Here is a 27,360-nt window from a genome sequence, read left to right as displayed (position 1 = left end):
CGGAGCAAGCAAAGGGATGGGAAACAGCAAGAACATACCCAATATTTAAAGCAGAAGACGAGGCGGATGTTAGAAATTACAGGGGGGTAGCTCTATTAGATGTAGGCTACAAAGTATTGACAAATATAATAGCGAATAGGATAAGAAACTGAGCAGAAGAGGAGGGTAAAATCAAAGAAAGTCAGACAGGATTTAGGGGGAAAAGAGGAACGAGTGATGAAATATTCATCCTAAATAGTATAGTAGGTAATGAACTGAAAAAAAAAGAGAGAAGATATCCGCAATGTTCATTGACTTTAAAACGGCGTTCGATGTAGAGGGTAGAAGAATTTTAATAGAAAAATTAGAGAATAAAGGGGTAAAAAGTAAAATACTCGAAATAATCAAGAGAATATACAAGGAAACGAGAAACGAAGTAATAACAAGAGAGAGGGTTACAAACAGTTTTGCAACAAACAAGGGTGTAAGGCAAGGTTGCCCATTGAGTCCAACACTATTCAACATATACATAGACGACCTTGGGAATGAGTGGAAAAGGAAAAATGAAGGGGGAATAGTGATAGGGAAAATAAAGATATTCTGTCTAAAGTTTTCAGATGACGTAGTGGCCCTGGCGGACAGCAGAGAGGGGTTAAAGGGGATGATTTAAGATCTATAAAGGTTCAGTAGAAAAAACAAAATAGAGATAAATACGGAAAAAACAAAGATACTGGTCTTTAGAAACGGAGGAAATTTGAAAAAAGACGAGAAGTGGATGTATAGGGGAAGAGGAATTAGAAATAGTGAAGGAGTACAGGTATTTAGGCTTTTGGTTTAATGAAAAGAATAACTTCAACTTTCATACAAAAAAGGTATTTGAAAAAGCCCGAAAGACGATAAATACAGTATGGGGAGTATATCAAAAAGCTAGGGTAGGGGACTTGAAAAAAAGACTACTTGCTTGATACAATAATGATGTCGGCATGCCTGTACGGGGCTGAAATCTGAGGATGGGAAAGTAGAGAGAAAGTTGAAAAGATACAAGGTAGATATGTCAAAACAGCAATGGGGGTGAACATAAATACGCCGAACTACATATGGAGGCTAGAGGCAGGAAGGAGAAGCTGGAGCATCGAGGCAAAGAAAAGAGCGGGGGACTATTTAATCGAAATACTGAACAAAAAGGAAGATAGATTGGTGGCAATATGTCTGAAAGAGGAGCTGAGAGGAATACTAAATGGCAAAAGTTCGAAGTGGGCCAAAAATCTGCTTAAGGCTTGGCAGCAAGTAGGAGATGGAACATTGATTAAAAAGATGCATGAAAGGGAGGGGATTAAGAATATACAGGCCCAAGTAGCAAAGAGTACATTAATAAGAATGGAGCAGGAAGTTCAATGGGATTGGGGAAAAGTTGACAAGTCTACATTCAACGCAAACTATAAATTTATCAAACATGATATAATGCCAGGCAAATATTGGGAGGAAAAAACAAATGCAAAGTTAAAAGAGCACTGGGCAAGAATGAGATGTGGAAACGTAGGCAAAAGCGGGAATAAAGGGTATGAGGATAGTGTGTGTAGACTATGCAAGGTCAAAGAGGAGAAGCTAGAGCATGCATAGAACTGCGAAGGGTAAAAATAAAAAAGGAGTTAGTGGAGGGAGTGGATGAACTAGGACTAACGGGAGAGGAAAATGCATCAATTCTGAGAACTAGAGAGTTACTGATGAGGAAGATAAGGACAGAGATGTGTCTTTTTAGTAGAGAGTTTGAAGAACTACTAAGATCAAGCACGGAATCAGGGGCTAAGGGGTAAGAAAGTACAAGACTTAGAGAAAACCAAATAGCAAAAAGACTAAGAGTAAGACTAAAAGTATTGTAGAATAATAGAATGCTTGGGGACGACAATAGATGATAGGGCTAAAGTAAGATAAATAGTGACAGAAAACTAAATTACGCTATGGAAATGGTGATATATGATGTTATAATAAAGCAAAAGAAGGAATGCAATATAATGCTATTTAGTTACAAGAGACGAAAAATATGTCGGGAAAGTAAAAAGAGTGTAAATTGATTTGTACTTGGAAACAAATAAATAAACAAATAAATATCATTGAGAGATTTAATTAGTTTTTGGTATTAAAATAATCTTTAACGATACAGTTAGTGATTAATTATTTAAAGTATTTAATTTTACGTTTGAAAAAAAGTGAAATTAATTAAATGTCGGAAGAAATAAAGTATTCTAGTTAGCACAAATAAAATAAGCAGTATTGATGCCTATGTTATTACATCTTCCTATATTACATAGTTGTTCTCACTCTACCCTATGATTTGCCTCCCCACCCTGCACCACCCTCCTCCATGCTTCCCTTCCTTTCCCCACACTTTACCTTATTTTTTTTTTATCAGCTTAATTTGACTGTTAGAAGATTCCCCATACTGTCCCATCCCTTTTCCACGCTGTCCTACACTTTCCCACTTGCCCGATGAACAATGTTGTCTCTAAATAAAATAGCATATAAACCAATGAATTTATAAATTATACATGAACATTAATATTTCACAACTGTTTAATGCATTCATTTAAAGGCCTTCATTTAATTGACTAGTAACTTAAATAATTTAGTAACTTTTCCAGAATTATTTCGTTACCTTTGTTTTTCCCAAGCAGTTCATACACTTGACCGAAAAATTTATCGTAAACTAGTTAATTATGGGTTAAAGTTTATTACTTCAGGAAAAAAAACGTTTTGTTTTACATTTGAATCTTGATAATATTTTTAAAAAAACTAAGAGATAAGATTATGTAATGAAATTGTTTTATCAAATGTAATTTAATCGAATAAAATAAAGTTCTTCGAAACCAATATTTTTTGTTTCTTATTCATCATCATAATAAATTTCAATAGATTATCCATTTTTACTTTTGCATCTTGATAAAGCGACAAACAATTGGCCATGCGAGAATAAATTTTTTTTAATATAAACCAACTTTGTCAAAACTTAGTCCTTAAGATTTATTTATTTATTATTAATGGTCATATAACATAATTATAATACTCAAAGAAATTGTATTTGCTACAGAACGAATAGTTATAGAGATGTACTTTCAGTATTTAGAGTTATCTTTGGGATTAAAACTTATTTCTCAATTTTCTCACCAGTTATAATAGCAGCTGCTATATTTAAATAATTTTGTGATTTGTAATTTTGTGCTAATACATCAACCGTCAGCAATCCTTTAATTTTTCATCAGTATTATGATCGCTTTGATTTTTAAATATAGCTCAGAAAGAACTTCACGGATATTATTTAAAACTTCCAATTCATGTAAGTACTAGTGCACCTATCTCGACCTTGCCCAAGACTCACTGAATGGTGCACCGCAGGGTGCTGACACATAATATAAAACGTTTTTAGTTAAAATTCTTACATGTTTTTTTGACATTTTTCCTGATTGAAAATATCATGTTTTAAATCCATGCAGTTTATTTGGTCAAATTATAAGCTGTAGAAAGTGATGCTAAAAAGAACTGTGCGTTTCTTACACCATTAAATAATTGTTGGTTCTAAAGGGCCGTTGATTTGGACTTTCTCGCGTTATAATAAATAAAATGGGATATTTATAAACACTGCAAGGAGTTAAAATTGGCAGAAAATAGTTAAAAAATTGTTTCCTCCATTCTTACAACTTTGTTACCAGACCGACTAGGTCCTAGAGCGTAATTTTCTTATTTGTAATTGCCGCAATAAGAACAAATACGTATTTTTCTACCTTTTTAAGAATCTAAAAGATTTAAGTGATTACTGTCAGGGTTATAATGAAAAGCTGATACCTTACGTAATGGATTCTTTATCTCTCGATCTTAAAGCTGTTGTTTTAACCTTAATAAATATTTTGCATCAGTTTTATGATGCCTAAGATTGTGTACATTTAAAGCATTTGAAGTTTTCCTTTTAACTCGCCCTCCTATGACTATAGGCATTGTTAAAACTTTTGTGAGCACTAAAGGCTGTTTTTTGTCATCTTTGTAAAGTCGTCATGTATTTGTTGGCAAGGTAGTTCGATGTCTGAAGGCCCTAAAAAAGACCAGTGAGCTTAACTCTTTTTTGAGTGAAGTTTCCAGAAAACATGACTGCATGGACACCTCAGGGTGTTCATCTACGGCTTGCTGTTGTCATATAAGACTGATCGAGAGAAAAACTACAACGTCTAGTGAGAAGACACCGTTGGGACCGCTGCTGATTGGTCAGCCACCATTGGAGGCTCATAGGGACTTTGGTCATATACTTGTATACATGTATATATCCATACATATACGTGTATATTGTGACGTAAACATACGCTAAATGCTAAATTTTCAAGCTCACGCCTTTCCCTATGAGCCTCAAATGGCAGACATTGTCTCCTTACTCTCTCAAAGCTCACTAGCTTTAATTATACTTATACGCCACCTAGTGGGTCCTATGGGAACTGATTCGAAATACTGAATAAAATACTGCACTGAAGTAAAAAGCTAGCGTATTTATGCAAATTTTTAAGATCATTTATTGCTATTGTTATTAGTTTATTTAAGATAAAAACTACACTGAAACTATGTAGAAAGTGCTAAGAGTAAGAATTTAAAATTTTAGCACGATTGCTTGCGTAGTTTTTATGATTAGAGATAACGGTTTCTACAACTTTGCTTTATATATTAGTAGAACAACACCATCAGACTTATAAACGCCTTTATGAGTTCCATCATTTATGACGTAGTTAGGATTGATTTTTCTTGAAAAATGATTAAGAATTTTGTTATTTAAAAATTGAGTGTATTTATTATGGGAGGTAAGAATATCATTATATTTTAATCGATTGATATATTTCAAAAAAATTGTCGAGCATTAATTATTAGTTTTCCATGTTTCATCAATTTTTAATGAACTTATTTTTCCTTCTCTGATTTGTAACGATATTTACAGTCATCACTATTGCAAGTATTAATACCGTCCTTTTTTGTATTAAAATATGACCAAAGAAACGATGTTTTAATACTTCTGAATATAATCACACTTTTGTTACTCCCTTCCAGAGCTGTCTAAATTCAACAGAAATCTTTACTAAAATAATTAATTTGTTTTCAAAATGTATGTCTGTACAACATAAGCCACGCAAAAATCTGTTGACTATTTTTAATGCTTTTTTTGGGATCAGTAAAGCCTCATCCCAAATTATTTATCTACTTTTTTTTTCTTTCCGATTTTGATTTGTCAACATTTTTTAACTCTAATGGTAAACAAAAAGGTCTGTGGATGGTCATTTCTTTAGAAAGTAATATTGAGGCAACACGAGTCCATGCCGTCAACAACGTTTATTTAACAAGAGAAGTAAAGCTGTATATTGAGGTTTCGTATAAAAATGCTTTTCCTGAACCAAAAGAACCGTAAATGAAGATAATTCTATTTTCTTTTTTACATAATGATTGGAAAATTTTGTTTAATCTGGATTCATCTTATCGTAGATGCGATCAAACATTTATAATTAAAATGTAACTTCCTTATGATTATTATTTTCTTTCAATTGAGTATTTACCGAAATCAGTAAACTAAACAATTTACAAGATTTATCTTTCAATTCAAAAATTTAATTTTTGTTTAAAAAAGCATGATTATGCTTATCATCGATGAATTCTTTACTAATAGGGTCCCCATAGTTTTTATTAGTATCATCACCTAGTATATTTTTCGAAATTAGAAACCAAGCTAAAATTTCTAAAAGTGATAAGGCAGTATGACAAGACTAGCTTCTTTACATACATCATTAATTTGTTAATTATACTTGATTGATCCCATTGCTTCATAATTAAATTAAAAATTAAATTTATTGGTCTTTCGCTTCTTCTGAGGGAATGGCACGTGGTATACGGAGGGGGAGTAGAGCCCCGCTAGTATATATATATATATATATATATATATATATATATATAGTTGTTTGTGTGGGGCATTCTACATATCCCTCGCACAGTCCCCCACAAATAAGCTAAAATTCGACCGTTTTCATCGCTAATTCGACATTTTATAACTTTTTCCTTAGACCCCCCATAGCCCCCAACAGCCCCCCCCACGTTATATATATTGGGGCTGACGCCTCCCTGCACGCACCACGCGCCAACCCCCACTAACAGATTGAGTAGACAAAATAACGACATTACTCAAGTATTTATCAATGCAGGCTGATAATTAGTACACAAAAGCAGAATACGTGACTCACAAAGGAGTTAATAAAACATATGATAACACGAATATTAATTTTCCAATAGAATTTTTAAATAATATAAGGAAAGGTCTATATAAATGGTCTAGTAGTGTTAATAAGAACTTTAAGTGTACAAAACGGTCTGTGTAGAGGCACAAGATTAAAAATAACAAAATTATTCAAGTATAATATAAAAGCAGAAATAATGACGGGAGCAAAAAAAGGATGTAAAGTTTATATTTCTAGAATAACATTGAATACTGGCACCTCATTATCGTTACCTTTTGTCTTTTGTAGGAAACAATTTCCCATTACATTGCCTTTACTGCACTATACATTGCTTTATTAAGATGTAAGAATCCAAAAAGAATTTTTATTCAAATTAAATCCGAGAATAAATCAGACATTGAAAATATTGTTTAGCAAGAGATTTTTCAGTAATTTAAAAATATGTGACTTTAAAGATTGTCACATTTACACAGACGTATGCTGATTCATAAAAATCATGAAAAACAAATATGTAAAAACTGTGGAAAGGGTTTTAAAAGAACAGATGGGTTAAAACGACACATGAAATGTCACAACATTAAGCTAACAGAATGAATTATTGTTTCAAAAGCTTAATTGTGTTTGTCTATTTATTTATACCTCCTTCTGAATTCTGTCTTTTTGTTAATTAAGTCCTTAGGTAATCAAGAATTTTTAATATGGGTAAAGTAATGGACCAGAAAGAGATTTGAAATGTAAAAGTTCAATTAAGTTAAACAAATAATGGTACTTCAAAGATACATAGTGAGTAAGGAGGAGAAAATAGACAGAAGGAGACCTAAGATCAGTGACTTAAAAAACTTTAGAAACGAGGTATGACTTAGGTAATAAATACCGTTCTTTTTTCAACATTTATGATGGTAAAACATTCTATAAAATAAGTACTTTTAGGGAGGGGAGGTAGAGAGGGAGCTTACTTAAATATAATTTGATCAAAAATGACGTAAAAACAAGCAAATAACTACGTAAATCGAGTGGGAGCTTAGGGGGAGCGGGGGGACTGAGACTCACTTTTGTCAGTACAACTATATAATATAGGGAGATATATAAATGTGTGTGTGTGTGTGTGTGTGTTTTAGGAAGGTGACTTATGCAGACTTCACGTACTTCTAAAATATATATCAATAACATTGTGGAATTATGCGGACGATTACATAATTCCACTTTTATCCTCATTACTACCCTTTCATACATGTGAGTGGCTGCATAAGTGACCTCTGCATATATTTGTGTGTGTGTGTGTATGTGTGTGTGTGTGCAACGTTTTCTTTGAATTTCCTAAGCCTCATCAGACAGGCCCCAGTTGACTGCACAAAATACACACGATTAAAAATATTTACTTAATGAAAGTTAACACTTTACAAGAAAACAAATAGACAAAGACAACGAATGAGAAGTTACGAAAACGATATAAACATGCAAACACAAATATAATAAATGCACTATTGAGATACTGGCAACATAAAATATGTGAAATTATAAATCATACAAAGCTCGATGCAGAAATATAATTGTAATTGAAATTGCGCAATTGAAATTGTGATTTTTTTTGGCATAACTATTCGAATTTGTTTTAATCAAATTTTTCAAACTACATAATGTTTCGTTTAATTTATTGTTTAATTTGTAATATAACGTTAGGTTATTGGTCAGATTAATTAAATATAAGTACATATTTAGAGATTCTTTATTTTAATTTGAGGGCAGTAGAATGATCTTATAGGTTTACCGAATCTTCAAGCGTGTTGAGTTCTCTTGTGCAGCTCTCTAGAGTGGACCTTAGCGCTTCATTCTCTTGTTCAGATATCTCGACTAACTCTTCGTAATGGTCCTCTCTTTTTTCTTTTCCTTTTTTCATACTTTTTTAAATTTATTTTATCTATTGTAGCGGAATTTTGCAATCTTTTAGCTTCCTCAGCTTCTCTTTCAGCTTATTTCAATTCTGCATTTCTGTTCAGCTTTTTTTTGTTAACTTTCATCCTCATACTTTTTCCTTTTCTTCGTGTTGCTCAATTTATCGAAACTTGGAAAACCGTTTGCCAAAATTAATCGAAAGTTTTCATTAACGTCATTAAAATCAAAACGTTTTTTTTCAAAAAATTAAAAAATTAAAATAAAGTTATGTTAAGTATGTGGTAAGTTTTTTAGAAGTTTGGTAAAAGTTGTTAAAATTTTCTTGCTCAAGACTTGAGAAAATGTTATGAAAAGTTTCTTTACCAATTCAAATATTTTTCGACAGTATAGTAAACGTTTACTTTTTAGTTGATATTTTAGATGGATATTTAAATTTTCGAAGAATATCAGAATTTTTCACAAATTTTCTTTCATATAGACTCATTATTTGTTAATCTTGCTGTTATATACAATATTTCATCCACAGAGCTAGCATGGTATATGTTGATATTTTTAATTTCAACAACAATAATATCACTTTTTTATAACAAACCAGAGAATAAGGTAAACAACTGTTCATTTTTCTGCAATAAAAATTTCTTTCGAACAGAATACACTCCTATTACAGCGTAACTTTTACACTCTGGACTACAGTGCTCAATGCTGGAATAACATAAACATTTACATGCTAGTATAAAATTGTTTGCAAAAAAATGCATCTCTGTTTTCGTCCAAGAGTTCATCTTTTTTTTCTATTGAATTAAAAAAATTAATATTTGATTAATAATCTTACTGTATTTGATGTTTTGGGGCAAGAATTAATACACACATCATGTCGTGCGACGTTTCGGCAACTGGTGTGTTGCCCTCATCAGGCTTTATTGAAAATAAATACATACACAATTAGTTAAAACAATATTTTTCGCAGTGCACATAGTAAACTCGACAATATAGCTTTATTACAAACAGCTATGAATAAAACAATGTAAAAAAATGATGTAGCAAATTACCTAATGACGAGAAAGTTTAACAAGTAATATTAGGCAAGGAGTAATACTGTCTCCATCGCCAGTTAAAAGTACAATGAGTACTGATAAGACAGTATTATGGAGAACGATACAAGAAATTATTATTTGACTAACAAATTTGAAGCTTAGGTGATTTTGACCCACGTACGAATTTTTTTATAAGGCCATTCCAATTTTCAAATGAAAAACATGTCATGCTTCACAGTGGCCCAAATTTTTGAACTTCATCGAGTAAGTAAAGAAACAAGTGTATGTTACAAGTTTTGTAGTTTTTACTATGTAAAACCTCAAATTCTTTGACTAATGCGTCCAAAAAATATCTTGCTTGCTCTATCGTTTCTTCGCAAATACTTGTACAATTCCAGAGAGAAATTGCCTTAATTAACAAAACATCATAATGCACTGCGTTTCCATGATACTGTTTAAAATAGGTAGACTGTAAACTAGTAAGAAAGTTTAAAGTTCTAAAACTTTATAGTACGAATAGTCAGATGCGTTTCTCGGAAGTCACTGTAAAAATGTCGGCATTTTTAGATTTTTTATTCTGTCATTAATTAAATTTGTAGAGTCAAATAGAGAGGAGGGATGTGTTCTGTAATCTGAATCAAACCAGAAATATACAATGCATTTTATCTATAGCCGTGGAGTTGACGTAATATTTTACTAAGTAACTTAAAGCAGAAGGGCTTTTCACTCCACATACAGTATTTTCTGTTTTAAAAGCTTGGTCTGCCAAAATTTTTGTTTTTTCTGTTGTTTGTAAATCTGAATTCTCTTTATAAGGGTATTTAACATGTTCGAATCTTTCAGTTTCAATCTTACAATTTTGACATCCATTTTTAGAATTATATTGAAACATATTTAAAAATAGAGCTTTTGCAGGTAAATGGCAAGTATCGCATATAATTATGCCTCTCACATGCAAAGGTAGTTCAGATAATGGTACTTAAAAATCCACCCATTTTATTTAATTTTTTTAATCGTCCTGAAAAACTGACGTAAATAAATTTGGATAAGGCTTCGATTTACCTATCCCTAGACCTGCAACTATCATGTTTTCTTTTCTTATTCGGTGCTCATATTGAAGTTCGGTTATCATCAAATAAAACGGCCAAACGCTAACTTTTGATAATTTAAAGATAAGTACTTCATTTGAATTCCAAATGAACGTGACGTTATTCGGATTTCTTGTAAAATCTTTCAAAAGTGATTTATAAACAGATCTGTCATAAATATCCTCATAATTAGTTTCATTCTTTTTCTTCTTGTAAATTGGTGATTTAAATTTTTATCAAAGTTTTTTCTTTTATACATCAATTCTAGGATTTAATATAGAAATTTCCAAAAAACAACTTTTTTCTCTTGATGCACACAAATAGGACATATTTCTAAATTTTCTTCTAATTTAAAAAAACAGTTATTGAGAAAGTGATGTCATATTAAAGGAAAATCAATCTTGAAAAGAATGTTTTCAACTTGTTAACTGTTTTGATGCACTTATTTGGCTGTACACAGTGCATTGCTATAAGAGATAAAATGCAAGCTAGGAGAAATCCAGTAATAACGAAACTAATTGCCAATGTAATTATCGATGTAAGGCTTTCTGATAATGTTATCAGGGCTCCCACGTACAATGGCTCATTTTGAAAATTTTTATCATCAGCATTTGATTCACTGTCACTATCTGTATCAGATTCTTGACTCTCACTGTGTACGACTGACTCGCGGCTCTCATTATCTGTATCTGATTCTTGAGTATTACTGTCTGAATTCGACTCAATACTTCCTTCATTAATTGTTTCATTTTCACTATTAACTCGATCAATATTTAAATGTTGGTTGCAACTTTGCAGTATATTTGCAAATGTATATTTTCTCTGTTTCATGTGATTATCTCTTAATTTGAATCCATTTGAAAAAATACTAATTTTAAACGTTTAAAATTTTTTTCTTTTCTAAGATTTTACAATAGTACATTACGTCACTAGAGCGCAAAGTACAAACTTGAGCGCCCGAAGAGTGAGGTTGTACATTTGTACCTGAATCGCGTATACTGTTTTTTTTACCGAAGGCGATAAGTAGAATTTCGCACCCATGGGCACACTTTGTATCTTATAAATCACTTTCTGCCCGTGGGCCGACGGTAGCAGTTTCACTTTCCACCAATAATAAGAAAAATTAAATTATAAGAATAAAAATAAATGATTACTTTCATCACAATGCATAGGGATGGCTCTCATACAATGAGAATGTTATTTCATTTTCCTTCGATTAAAATCATTACTGTCATTTTTACTACTATCACTCTTATCTGATTTGTCTGTTAAATTAGGTAGAAACAAAAAATTTGAATAACTCTGAAAATCATTTATTCGAAGCAAGTGACTTTTTTTCTTTAATTTGCACTTATCATAAACGGATGATTTTATTATTGATTACAACATGATTAAGAAACTTACCACTTAATGAACTGTCAGACCTATTGCTGTTTATCGAATTTCTTTCAGTTTCTCCTCTGTACTTTTTCAATATACAATACTTCCTTTTTCGCGAGAATTCTTTGAAAAGATGATTCCGTTTCTTCATTTTGCTGCAGCTTAGCAGGAAAACTTAAAAGAAAAAACTTACGTTCTATTTAACTGTATGATTTTTGATACGTTTAATATTTAACTAACAACTTTTTAATAAAATAGTACAGAGTCAATATTCAAAAAGCTTCAAGAAGTATTTCTCTAGTGCTGCGCTTTAATCAAGTCTATTTAGGTCTGAAGTACTAATGCACAACTATCTGCCATCGACTACCTTCAGCTTGACTATCTTCAGCTCACTTTATGCAGTCTCTTTGTTTCCCAGATCTATTAATTTCTTGGTTATATCTGCTTGCATGAAAATAAACGTACGTAGCTTAATAAAATAAAAATATTAATGAAGCATTAACCTGAAGTCAAGCGTTTTTAATATTACTTGCTGCTAACAGCTGCATAAAGACAAAAAAGACGGATCTATTTTATAATCATAGAACACCACGCGCCCGTACTTAATGCTTGCACCGACCAAAAAACGGAATGCGTAATATTAGGGTAGGGTTATATGTAATACGTAAGGGTGTACTGTATCACTATTTAAGCCTGCGAGAGTAAGTGAGCTTTTGAGCTCGCGCAACGAATACCGCGTAACCATTTGAACCCGTAAGAGAGAGAGAAAGAGAAACGTCAAATACGCGAACCATTTTTTCACTCTCATGAGCTCAAATAGTTATGTAGCACGCATGGCGCGCTCCAGTCTGTTCAGCCAATAGTTAACCTTCATATTGAAGAAGCCCACAGCACGCCAGCGTTACATCTGAATGACGAAATTAGTCCACAAGACTAGTCCAAGTAATCGGCAGTATCAATAGCACGTATAACAGATCATGCACTAATGTTTAAGCATATTACACGCAAGAGCATACAGTTTCAACCCTTTTTTAATAAACAGTTTGTCAACCTTTTCACCTCTACCGAACAGAACGCCTTTTTTCTCAGCAGGAGCTGCTTTATGGTAAGTAGTGAATCTCCTTTTCAGATGGAAATCGGAAAAATTTCAAGCACTTTTACGCTTTAGAAATTAATTACGTTACCGAATATATATTCTCCAACTGCTTCGATCAGCAAAAGGTTCTGTCTGTTGATTTTATCAACGATCGAATGTTTTTAACATTTTCTAAACGTCACATTTCAGAGGTTATTAACAAAATTTTCAACTGGTTTTGTGGGTAAAAACAAGAGAACTAAGCACTGTTCCTTACAGTAATTATTATCTAGGAAAATCAAAATGAGGCAATGCATGGTATTCCTGTAATGTTCTGAAAATAAGTAGTAAGTATATAAATTAGTGTGTATTATAACTTAACCAAAGAGACCTTTTAATACATCAGCAATACGTATGTTATTAGCTTGAATAAATTTTTAAATCTTCCTGTATAAAAGACAGTGCATACAAAAATATTATGTAAAAATGTCGTTTACGATAACATAGATATACAATAGCGTAATATGCGACTTTTAGCTTAAGCTGTCAACGACAAAAACATGTTGATTATTTAATAATATGTGGTCTGGTTTTTAATAAAATTTAATCATGAGGATAAAATAGTAATATCTTACAAATCCATGAAATAATATTTTTATTCGCAAACAATCGCATATACATAAAAGTTAATGCACAGTGAGCAAAAGGCAAAAATTTATGACTTTTCCTTTTCGTAATAAAAAAGGAAAGCTTTTATTAATAAGTAAAATTTTACAGCTGATAAGAAAGAATTTAATGATTTCTCCGTCAATAGGGAGTCGTTCTCTCACCTCATGATGAATCTTTGTATAAGTCTGTTCTTCTGCAAAGAAATCGAGACGATGACAAAATGTTAAAAAACAAAAAATCGAACCAAAACATAGTCAAAAAGAGTCAAGATAAAAAAGTCTTGAGACAAACGGCTGTTTTCGAATCTGATGATGATGATGCCAGAGAAAAAGACGGAGGTAGCACAGAACACGAAGAAACAGATGACGCAAATGATTTGAATAATTACCAAGTAGGCGACGACTTAAACGAAACTAATTGTGTCAGTGATAAAGAGCTTCATATGTAACCTTGATTCTTCAATTTTTAAAAACACTCGTAATTCAAGTTTACTTTTTTTTTTTTTTTTTTTGTAGCACTGCATTTCTCATTTATTTACACAAAATTTTTTTTTTTTTAATTTATTTTTTTTATTTATTTTTTTTTAAATATTAGTGGTAAATTTGCTCTTCTCATTTAAATACGTGTTTATCTTTATAATTGAGCAAATTTCAGTTATAGTCGAGAAAAATTGATAACATAATTTTCTAATGTCTAAATTTAGCTCTGTACTTGGTGAGACTGAGATTTCAAGCAAACAAGGTTTAGCGTTAAATAAAAGTAAATGCAGCACGCCCATTTTAACCCACAAGGGAGACAAAAATCAGTCTTGTAAATGTGACCTGTTATCAAAAACTAAGGATTTGCATGTTTAATTAGATCTTTAAAATTTTATTTACGATGATTCTTTTAGTTTCAAACAAAGATATCAAAAAACTCGTTTTAATTGCTGAAATCATAAAAACAGTCAAGATTAAACCGAGCGTTATTAATAAAAAGGTACTATTCAAATTTTTAGACAACAATAAAAAAAAATCTTTACATTTTAAAAAATTTTTCATTTATTTTTTTTTTTAGGAAGGAAATGAATTACACAATGGTTCTTATGACTCCTCTGCCTTCAATAATGATGAAACTCGTACGCATCAAAGCTTAGTAAGTACTTGTAATTGTTCAATATTTTTATATGAGAACGTTGTGTTAAAATAAACGTATGTTTCTCGTACATACAATTTACAGGTTCCATAATTAAAAGATTCAAAAATCAAACTGCAGAAGTAATAAATAGATTTATGCAGAGATTCTTAGTCGAAGCAACCAAAAAAAATGGTTAAATTTTTGATGATAAAAATATTAGACAAAGAAGCTTTATAAAAAATGTCGCCAACAGGAAAGAATACCAGAGATCCAGCACCCAAAGAAATTTATGACAATGAATTGGGTAAATCAATTTTATGTGATATTTAACAGTATAAAATATAGAAAACTCCTATCAAGGTAGTTTAACAATATAAGTACATTACTAGTCACGTATATTAATAAGAGTGTAAATCGGGTGTTACTTATGCCTCCATTGTAGGAAATATAACAACTTTGACATGATTATTTTTTAATCTTAATAGAATATCATTTTCTATCCCATAGAGATTGTAGCACTCAATGTAAAGAAAAAGTATCGGTTAAATACTAATAAATATAGAGAATGCTTGACACCACTTTACGCCCTCTTGAAAAATCTAAAAACTACACAGAGAGTTAAGATGGGGGGCTAGAAAAAAAATTTGAACAACGTAACGAGGAGGAGAACAAGAAAAATGATAATGGACAGAAAGAAATTGTCGGAGATTACTTAATGAAAAAATAAACGATGGAGAAGATAAAACTGAACGTATAAAAAACAGTAGAAAGAAAATGATGATATGAAATTGATAAAAGTGAATTAATTGGACGAAAAAAGCAGTTGGAAATGAGACATTTGAATGAAATGAAGCACCTTGATGTATTAATTAGCTTTGAAAGACAGCAAAATGAGAAAACAAAATCATTGAAGAGAGCAAGAGTGGATGATGCAAATTCTAAGAAAAAAATTGACTGAATTTTAAATGTTTTATTTGCATCTTTCAACATGTTTTTTAGATTTCGGCTTTTGCTTTGTTAAGCTTTTTTTTTTGTCTTTATTTTAAAGAGTTTACTAGATGTTTGCAAATGACTCAAACGTTTATATATGTAGCTAGTAAGAAATACTTAAATTAAACGAAAAATATTTGTATAATTTGCGTTAATATTATATTCAATTAAAATTCTATACAAAAAAAGTAAAAATTCTACCAAATTTCTACATTACAGAATGAATTTTCATGAGAGGACAAATTAATTAAATTAACATTGGTTATGAAAAACTTTGTGAGGATTTCTATGCAAATAGGTCAATAATTTGGGAAACTTGTCAAAAGTTGAATTTAAACGTTTATTACTCACATTTAGAGGTGTTAAAAGAAAATTTGAAGGAACTTACTACAAACTTTATTTAACTTTATTGAAACTTATAAATCTGTTAATAAATCTGATGCCTCTGAAGAAGAATAGAAGTGAAAAAAAAGATGAAGAGGACAGTGAAGAAGAAAACGTTGATCAAGCAGAAGCGCGAAAAAAACATGGAAAACATGTAAACGAAATAATAGCGACGATACTAATAAAATTGAGAAAAGTAGCATTGAGAAGGAACAAATAAGCAACTACAAAACTGATGATTACACAAATCAAAAACAAACAAAGAAGTCAGATGTGAATGAGATGCAAAAAAAAGTGAACGCATTTTTGAAAGGCAATTACCAAAATAGCACACTTTTGACAGAAAACGACAAGGAAAGAAATATGCAAATCTGAAAAATTAATGAAATTTTCTAATAAAGATATCGAAAAAAAAGCATGATTTTCAAAACTGTACGAAAGATAAAAACTGAGGACAAAGAACCACCAAAAAAAAATTTAATAATATAAAAAGCAGCTTGAAATACTCCAGTGACAGCAGCAAATCTCAAAATGATGACAACGATAACGATTTTTCCCATTTGACCACAAAAAAAATCTAGATACTATTGGGAGGAAAATCATCAACTACAATCATAAAATGGAAGCTCGACATGTACATGTACATTATAAGCTATTGTACTTAAAAAAGCCGCAACAAATGGTTTGTAAATTAATGGATGACATTATTAGCAAGGAAAAAAAAAAAAAAAATGTCACTAACGGCAAAAAACGATTAGGTGCCAATACGGGAAGATTTTTATGACTATCTTTTTGAGTTTGTTTCAATAAAGACAAACATTTAAAAAAAGGATAAATAGTACAGAATATCGACAAACTTTAACGTCGTATTGCGCATTTTCGAAAAACAAGAGACCAGTCGCGAGGGGTCTACGAACCCCCAGTCGGAACAAAGTTCCATTTACTTTTTTTGTAGACGTTGGCTACATATAGTCATAATGTATAGGATAAAGTATTAAATTAATAAAATAAGAATAATAATGATACAATATATTTATCACGTATATAATAAATAACGATAACCTACAGGAACATTAAAAAAAAAAAAACAATACATAATTAAGAGTGAATCGACCAAGTGAATCAGTAGATTGAATATGTATTAGGTTCAAGTACAGTAATAAATTTTATTTGGTGTCCGCACATGTTCTACAAGATCAGAAAAAAATGAAAACATGAATTGTGACTGTGTCAACACCGCAGTACAATTTTATTCTTGTAATCCAACAATTAAGTTTGTAATAACACTTCCAAGTATCACTTTAAAAAATTAACTTACAAAAAACTGATGGTAATTTTCAAATTTTAAAAATATTTCCTTATTGTGCAACGTTATATCTATGTTACTTTAAAATTGTCATGGTAGTTCTTTTTTTTACGCCAATCGAAAGTTTTTCGGTTAAAAAAATTTTTTTCACTCTTTGTTAACATTCGTGTGGTATAACAAGAAAAATAAGATTAAATAAACTTTAAATAAAGTTTTTAATAACTTTTTTTTCAAGTTACACTATTGGATAAACTTTAATAAAACTCCATTTATACAATTTGATAATTTTTTTTCAACTTTTTATTAGACACATTTACTTAGACAAAGTTAATTAACGAAAGGCAAAAAAAATTTTATTAAATGTAGACAAAAACTTTTTAGAAAGTTCGAAGAAACTTTTTTAAATTTGTGTTTAAAGTTCTGCCCAAGTTTAGCTCTGTCTCAAGATAAGACTTTAAAAAAACTTTTTCTAAACAAGAAAAACTTTTTTACAAGATTTTTAAACTTGATTTTTTTTACGCGGGTATGAAGCAACTCTTTCGAGAGGAAAAAAATACGGTGCTGGTCGTCACGACAACAAAAAACGGCTTTTTCAGAAGACGCCGAACGTCTCGTCCAGCTTGTCTCAATTTGCTGCACACAGCAATGCCTATGTATATGTATAAATATACTCATGCATGAATCTATGGCCGCAACCTACACGTCAGCTTCTTTCTCAAGTCCTATAAGGACACTACTCTTTTCCAAGTACTATCATCGCACTTTGCTCAAGCTATTCCTTTATATATAAGTGTGGTAGAACTAGCTGAAACTCTTATCGGTATCCCGAACATTCTGACTAGTTCAAAAAAAAGTAGAGTAGTAGTTTTAATGCATGGTAAAAAATTGCCACAGAATTTAACAAGTAGAAATCTCAGCAAGAGCCCCAAATGAAACGGCAAAAATGACCAAAACATGTTTAGCACAACTCTTATTATTTATTGCGGCTGTCGTATGCAAGTTTTGTGTATATGTCAAGGGCTTTGATGCTAACCTTACAACCAAATTTCACTTCCTATTATTGAATAGAACGCGAGTTATTGAGTTTTAAAAAACGGTTTAAAATGACAGATTTTGGCGATCTGCAATAAAAAGACTAAACAGATTTCAAGTAAACGTGGCTCATTCTGTTCCTATTAAAATTGCACATCTTCTTTACGACACACTTTTGGGTCCAATTCTTGGGTTTTCTTCTAGACGAAAGAAACATTTTTTGGCCATTTTTGCCATTTTTGGGGGCTTTTGCTGACATTTTTACTTGTTAAATTGTGTCAGTTCGTTACTATTATCTGAAATTACTACTTTATAGAATGACAAAAGTTCGTTGTATTCGCCGTGTGCAAGTGTATTGGCGCTATCTGACGCCAGCATAGCGCAGACATGTCGGACAATTTGAGGCTCAATTCATAATTAACAGCAAAGAACACCAGACTAGTAACTATGATAATAGGCGTAAAAACCATAAGACTGTCGATAACTAAGATTATTCTGGTTATACATACTGTAGAGTGTACCCGAACAGAAATAAAAGTCGGTTGCCTCTTTAGTTCATGAGGCCCTACTGAATCAGCCTACTGAGGGCACAAGTAGGCGCGTCAGGGAGCGTGCATGAGGTACTCATTAGGCAGCCTACATAACCTACCTTTATCTTACTTCTCGAATAGTATATACAGTTATATCAGCTACAGTTGCAGTGTAAACTGTAGCGTAAAATTATACACAGGTACACAAGTTACAAGTGTCTTTTATTGAGTCCTACACAAATGATTAATGAATATTCTTATACATACGAGACTGACAAAATCAATCGACATTAAATTTGTTGTCAACCAAACAAAGTTTCTCAAAGTACTGAATTAGAAATTATAATTGGTGCTTCAAAAAATTTCAATAAAAACTATTTAAAAACCGTACTAAAATTATGAAATTTAACATTCAACAGCTGTACACTGTCCTTTAGATGTCCGCCGTCAAATCAAGTTTATCTGCCATTTAATTGAATCAATATGTTTTTGTATAAAAAAAAGTAAACTGCAGTGTGAGCATGTAATTTGTATTAATTCTTTAGTGATTATTTAAAGTTCCTCAGAATTAACTCACGAATCACATGTTCATATTGTAAACTTGATATCAATTGTGAATGAGAGATATTTTTAAGGTGACATTTATATCTTCATTTATGTAAAATTTCTATTTATCTCAGGGTTATATTTTTGTAACTACACGTGATCAACAATGCCGTGATGAAAAATTTTCATGAAGAAATTAAATATGATTCGTTTGAAATGAAGCATGACTTTTTTTCAATTATAATACAATGTATTCTCATATGTACATTTCTATATTTATCGATTAAAAGGTAGTTATGTTACGTCAATGGAGGCAGTCTACTTAGGGCCTACCAAATGCCACCTGACGCTGCAAACGTAGGACCTCAGTTGGCAAGAGAGGCAGCCTAAGTAGGCCCTACTGATCGCCTACTTACAATTTCCGTTCGAGTAGAGGCAAAGAATAACACCAACATTCATGTTAACGAAGTAAAGACGACACCAAATCTGGTAACATAACCTTTGTTTTGTAATATTAACGCACAACGAAGCAGAACAAACTGAACTATCCCGAAAAGTGACACAAGTATAATGTTAGAGATCGTAACTATAGTCTTCACTGGCTTTCTTGAATTAACTATTGCATAAATATAGCCCTATCAACTTTAATTTCTTTATAATAAAAAACTGCTGATTTTACGTTCGTGGTAGTTATCGTTGTATTACTATGTCTGATAACTCAAAATCATCGAAAAAATCAATAATGTATGATCAATATTACATTAAGTCGTCAAATATCCAGCAAATTCACACAACGTTCTCACTATGGGCTCTGCTGAAGCTTTGTTTTACCCTCTTTAACATGTCACAGACAGCAAATATTGGTCTGCTAGTAAGACCCTTAACACCCTCCTGATAACCGTCGTGTCAATATATCATCTGAAAGTTCTGTAACTTAGCAAAAAAGATTAACATTGATTAAAAAACTATTAAATTATGCAATTTACGGCTCTTCAGCGTGCCAATACGGTTATATCGTCTGAATGATACTATATACAACAACCAGGTAAGATCTCGACTGAGATCTTACGTGATCGTATCCCAAAAAAATCACCTGAAATCTCAGCTGAGATTACTTAAAAAGTTTCCTGTCTAAAAAAAAAAAAGAAAAAAAAACGTGTTTAAGTGGTTTGTAACTATTTTATAACAAAAATAAATTTCTTCAACTATAAGATAAGATCTCAAGTGCTTTCTCATATATGATATTAGATGAGATCCCACTGAAGGATTTGAAGAATTTATTTCATTCTTAAAAATTAAAATTCATTTTTTTTCACTATATATAATGCTGACAGGCGATTTTTTTTCCCTCTGATCTCAGAAACAGAAGGGCAACATCCTTCACAAAAATACTTTTCTAGAGACAGAAATTCGGCATCGACTCCCGCTACCATTACACATCCAGAGAGAATCCCGTATTTTCATCCATTGTGGCTAGCTATACTATTTGATTTTTTTTTTTTTTTATGTATATATACAGAGCACTTTTTAAGAAATCTCAACTAAGATCTCAGAAAAGTTTTTAGCATGAGATAGTCACCTACGATCTTAGGTGGAATTTTATCTGATGGTCGTAGACAGGCTATGCATTGAAAAACATACTTATTAATGCTCAAGAGAGTCGATTTTCAATCTTAATAATATATTAAGCAAAGTCGCTAAGACCATTGTAACCGCTAACCACGAAAACTACAGAACCGATTTCGCTGAAATTTTGAATTCCGATTCTTGACACTTCCTAGATGGTTTAAGCATAGTTTTTATCTTAAAAAGTTTAATAACAATAGCAATAAATAAGCTTAAAATTTTGCAAAAATACGCCAGCTTTTCACTTTAGTTCAGAAGGATCCGCGAGGTGGCGTCGACATAAAATCTAAGCTACCTGCAACAGAATTAAATAAGTGTGGTTATAATAGGGTGAAGCATCTCGGAAATTTCTGCAGTCGTCTACCAGCAGTTATTCAAACTGCATCGAAATTGTAGATGATAGTCGTGCAGCTGGGTATCCCGGTTACCGACGATACTCTTCTCCAATGGGCAAGTGACCTCGGTCTACTTCCACCCTGAACCTCCAGGATTAACACTTCCACTGCTCCAACACTTCAGAGTTATGTAGCCGTTCCATCATTCCGCCTGGTACCGTCACATAATTTTTTACTGCAAAAATATAAGCCAGGAAAAACAGCCCGAAGAAGCACGGGCAGCCACAAGAACTTCTTTCTGAGTGGTTGTGCCAACGGTGTACGTCCCTCCATCACGGTCTCCGTACACAGACTAAGTTCGAACTATTTGGCCAACATACATCTACCATTTCCGAAAGCGATTCGTCGACTAAAAGACTATGTTAACTAAAGACGGCCACTATTAAACCAAGTCAGTCATTCATTGGCAGTCATCACGAGCGAAGTTGTTCATCGCAAGGCTGGGAACCCCGGTGACCAACGACCCTACATTAACCTCTCAACTTTAAGCATTCAACCAGAAATCACGGATCCTTTCCAAGGCAAGGGCTTTCGAGGTGGGATGAAAAGTTGAAAAGAATGAAGTCGTTTGGAATGGGGTTGACAAAATTTATGCATACCGAGATATAAAGTAATACACATACAAATACAATGTAAAAAGTTAAGATAGTAGTTTCTCCTATAAAATGTATGGTGATAAAAAGAATTTTTAGGAAGCGCGTCCCAACAGTTGTTAAAGCATAATGGAATTTAATTTCGGATTTTGAGTAACCCTGACGTTAAAGCAGCTGTAGTAGAGCATTTCATACGAACACTTAAGGAGCGTATGTACACATATTTTACATATAAAAATACATACCGCTACATCGATGAACTACAAGATTATCACCCTACTCCACAATCAAGCTAGCGCCCAGTGCAGTAACTATACATAACGCGCACGTTGCTAGAAAAAATTGAGTCAACTCACGAACACAAAAGCAAAAACATCGTCAGAATCGTCAAGCTAAATCAAAGTATTAAGTTGGAGACTACATGCGTATTCGTCGCGAGAAAAACGTATTCGAAAAAGGTGCCGTGAAATCCTGGAGTGAAAAAATATTAAAAATTGTCGGTATTATCAAAAGATAGAATTTATACACATATTATTTGCATGATTTGGATGGTGAAAGTATTGAGGGATATTTTTACCCTGAGGAGCTTAGCCCAGTCGCTAATGAGCGAGTATTAGATGAGAAGCATAAAGTTAAAAAAATAATTTGAATTAGAGGAAAGGGAAGAAACAAACAATATTTTGTTAGTTGGGTACGTTATGCAGAAAAGATTAATTCGTGGATTTCTGAAAGAGACTTGAGAGATAGTTCATAACGATTTTTTGTTAATTTTTCCAAGCAACAGCAGTATGAAATATTTTCCTAATAATACTACAACGAATTTTTCTACTCAAACACCAAAAGAAATCGAGCTGTGTGGAAAATGAGAGGATGAAATTTCTGAGATTCACGTACTGGGCACTATTTTACATGTCACTCGAGAGGACACTTTACTCAGAGCACCTAAGGATAAAACAGAATGTCATTTTCAACATGGCACATACGACTTGATTAATAGCTTATGTGAAGCAACAAATAACAAATGGATGGAATATATCTGTGAAGATGAAGAATATCAGCGTAAGTTAATTTATAACAAGGTCAGTAGATTTATATTTATTGGTGTACCCACCTTAGAAAAAAAAAGGACACTGTTTTCATTTATAATGAAACATTTTGAAGTAAATAAGAGTGAAAAATTACCATGGTTATCAAACGCAGTACAACGCAATTTAGGATTCGAAGGAGGAATAATTCATATCGAAAAAGATCGTGCAGAAATAAAGGATGATTACCTAATGTTAATTCACGGTAAACAGCCGGCAAGCATGTTAAGAGCAGTGTCCAATTAACTTTTTATTTACTCTAACATTTGTGAACCATGTATTGTTGGGGACACGTTTGTACCTTTATTACAAATAGTTAACTTGGATGCTAAAGAAATTCATTTTGGTAGTACAATCGTCAAAAGGTATACGCCTGTTGCATACGTACCCCTCCTCAATAATAGATTTCATACAATCGATATAGATATAAGAGACCAATTTGGTAAACCGATAGCATTCGAGTTTGGGACACTGACGGCGGTGTTACATATTAGGAAAGGGTTTTTTTAGAATCCTTGTACAAAATAAGTTTTTACGATGCATATCATTCTCAGTACGGTGGTGGATGTAGAGGTGTCAAGCGTGTGTTTACTGGTTCACATGGGCAGAGAGGTCATGGCTTAAGCTCTTTTCTTACGGGGTTTTTTCGCACAGCTATGCCATATATGATAAAAGGTGCACGCGCTATTGGAAAAGAAGCTTTTCGAGCTAGTATAAATATAATTGATGACATTGGTCATTGTGATTTGCCATTTAAAGATGCATTGACAAATCGTGCAACCGAATCAGGTATAAACTTGAAACGTAAGGCAACGGAAAAGCTTGTTGGAATTATGAAAGGATCCGGATTTAATGCTTTATCGTACAAACGTCGAGCGCAGTCTCGTAACGGAAGCGCTACCCATCACATCTCTACGACTCGTGCTGAAATGAAAACATCTCGAGTGACAAAACGTGGACGCAAGAAAAGTGTTGTTAAAAAGAATAAGACCAGAGGAGGGAAAAAGAAGAATTGTTCAAAAAATTAATGATGTTAAAATTAAAAAGAGTAAAAAAGGACCGAAAAAAAAGAAATCAAAAGTGACCGAAATTTTTAGTAAAATATTAATCATGTATTTTTTCCATAGCCATACTGATCCGTGTCTCAAGAGTGAGTTGGATTTATTTTCTCTTCCTCTTACTCAGACAGCGTTGGAGGCAAGTCGGTGGGTTTATTATAAACCTGTTTCATCACTAACTGACGAAAGTCCGATAGAATTTGTCATAAACTCTCAAAATAAGGATTATTTGGACCTCGCTCACACAATGCTAAGAGTTAATGTAAAATTAATACCTTACGACAAGGTTACAGATGCGTCTGTAGCTCCAGTAAACAATTTATTACACTCTATATTTAATCAAGTTGATGTATATTTCAATCAAAAACTAGTGACCTTTTCTAACAATACTTACCCGTACAGAGCATACATCGAAACACTATTAAATTACGGACCTCCAGCAAAAACTTCTCACTTGTCCACGAGTCTTTGGGAAACCGATGTAGCTGGTGAGATGGATAAACTACCCGGATCAGGGAAAAATATATCTCTCGCAAAACGTCAAGAGTATATAAAGGATGGTATGACAGTGGACTTGATAGGTCATTTGCATTGCGATGTGTTTAATCAAGACAAACTTTTATTAAATGATGTTGAAGCTTGTCTACGTCTAGTTCGTTCGAAGGATGCATTTTGTTTGATGGATGCATCTACAAGGAATTATTCAGTCAGTATTACCGAAGCAACACTTCTTGTACGACGAGTAAAAGTAAGCCCCACAGTTTTGATAGCACATGCAAAGACTTTAGCAAGCACTACTGCAAAATATCCAATTACCCGTGTGAAAGTTAAATCTTTTACTATGCACTGTGGTATTACAGGCGACTGTTTAGAAAACGTTATTCTTGGCCAGTAACCAAAAAAAATAATACTAGGTTTCGTCGCCAACAAAGCTTTTAACGGGGACAGAGAACTTAACCCCTTTAATTTCCAAAATTACTCTATTAATTTTTTGTCATTGTCAAATTCCAAGCAAACCATTACAACCTACTTTTACAGAAAGTGGATCTATGTATGTTGAAGATTATCACCTATCGATGCTTTAACAACTAGCTCCAGAGCTTCAGACTTAGTAATTTTTTCCCCCATCAGTCTGGGGCTTTAATAGCAGGCCAGAGAAGATCACTTTAAGGTATCCGGACAGTCACAATTGCTGTAAACTTCAGTCAAGAAAAAGTTTACATAAGAAGCTCACCGGTCTTTTTTAGGGCCATCGGACGTCGAACTGCCTTGCTAACAAATATATTAGAACTTAAAAAAGTTGAAAGAAAACAGCCTTTAGGCGTCACAAAAATCTTAAGCATGCCCAAAGTCGCGAGAGGGTGTATTGGAAGGAAAATTTCAAGTGTATCTAATGGATACAATTTTAGAGGTCAAGAAACTGACGCAGGAAATTTATCGAGATTGGAACAGCAGCGTCAAAATCCACAAATAAAGAATACATTACGTGAGAGATCAGCTTTTTATTGTACCCTCACAGTAATCTCTTAAATCTTTCAGATTTTTAAATAAGTAGAAAATTTATTTGTATTTTTGAGGCGATAAGAAACGTAGCAATTAAGCTTTAGGACTTTGTTGCTCTGGTAATAAAGTTGTGAGATAGGAGAGGAAAGAATTTTTTTTAACATATATTTTTTGGGAGTTGTAAATCCTAATAGCTTAAAAAAATAGCCCTTTTTGTAAATAATACGGGAGAAACTGCAAATCAACGGTGCCTTATGGTCAACGATTATTTTATGGCATAAGGAACGCACGGTACTTTTTAACATGATTATATTTTTTTAATTTTTACAGCTTATTATTTGACCAAACAAACTGTATGGATTTCGAAGCAACATATTTTTGATAAGAAGATTTTTGTTCTGAGAAGTGTCAGGAATAGATGTAAAATTTTTAATTAAAAACGTTTCACATGTCAACAAACTACAGTGTCCCATTTAGTAAGTCTCGGGCGAAGCCGAGACGGGGGACCGCTAGTATTTCATATTTCTGAAAAAATACCAGATAACATGTCAGGTAATATTTCACCGTATGTATCAGATGCCTTACGGCACATGATATGCCATCAGATTTTTTTCAAAATGGTGAATAACAAAAATCAACATATTCAAACTTCAATAGGCCTGGGTTCTTTAATGCATTATGAGGATAATTACACCATAGTGGCTTACTAATAAGTTGTAAATGTCATAATTTAAGAGTTTTTTACAAATTTTAATATTTTCAATGAAGTTACAGATGACATATTGACACGACTATTAGCTGGCATGTCAGATGATACATCAGCTGATGTTCATAAGGAGAACACAGCAACAAATACAAGACTTTTTTGAGATACCACTCTAGTTCTTTCAATCATTCATTTAATTAGTACTTTTTGTGTTAACACTCACAAAACGTTAGCTTTATAATAACAATTTCATAGATGAAACTGAAGAGCTGAAGTGTGTACTTCATGTGACAGTCATTAGGCCGTCACAAACTTGTCTCTAAACTAACGAAAGCAGTCGGAGCACAATTTTACATTCTTTGATAGTTGGATTCGAATCACAATAAGTGAGAAAAAATTCATTAAAATACAATGATGACAAACAAAAATTATTCGTAAAATAAAATTCATAATATGCTGCTATTCTTAACATTTGTTTTATCTCTAAACAATACGAGGGCTCACTCAGTAGAGAGCCACAAATTGCAAAGGCCAACTCACTAGGAGTGAGAGCGATACTGAAAAATGTATGGATGCGGCTATGTTTAAAAAATCAATACCTATAAATCAATCAATCAATACCAATAAAAAACCAATACCCCTTAAATAGTGTTGGCATCAAATGAATTCTTACCAAAAAGTATCAAAAAGTGTCGAAGTACTCATCAGATTTAAGGAGGCTTGGGCGATTTTGAATTAAATGCTGGCTAGGTCTGAAATTCAGAGATTATGTAGATAAAGTTTGCTAGATTTTTTTAGGAAATCAAAATAGGTAGGTCAACACATTTATTTTCGAGAAAATAGCTTGTGAAAATTCGTCATTTTAACACGCAACCTTACGGAACCCGAAATTCAATAGACTACCGTACCGCAAAAAAAAATGTGGGCCCACACATTAAATTGGTACATGTACTTGAAAGTATAAAGAATCTATTATTAAAAAAAAAGAATAGGATCAACACGTTAAATTTTGAGAAAATAGCGAGGAAAACATCGAACATGAGAATTGTTTTGTTCAGGCACTGTGAGTGCGCATGCGCTGTACATTCATAAACACACAATGAAAATTTAAGTCTAACACAAGT

General features: G+C 32.5%; 1 protein-coding gene across 6 annotated transcripts in view; it reads right to left on the bottom strand.

Moving 5' to 3' along the window:
* BORCS6 (BLOC-1 related complex subunit 6) overlaps window positions 1-27,360 on the bottom strand; it is a 441,611-nt gene that overhangs the window by 413,285 nt on the left and 966 nt on the right. The gene's annotated exons all lie outside the window — the stretch shown is intronic.

This window comes from Copidosoma floridanum, unplaced genomic scaffold, assembly GCF_036245765.1.
Source record: "Copidosoma floridanum isolate Cflo_tuat_1 unplaced genomic scaffold, Cflo_Japanese_pri ptg000004l, whole genome shotgun sequence".
Taxonomy (NCBI): Eukaryota; Metazoa; Arthropoda; class Insecta; order Hymenoptera; family Encyrtidae; genus Copidosoma; species Copidosoma floridanum.
This window is presented reverse-complemented; position numbering and strand designations above follow the sequence as displayed.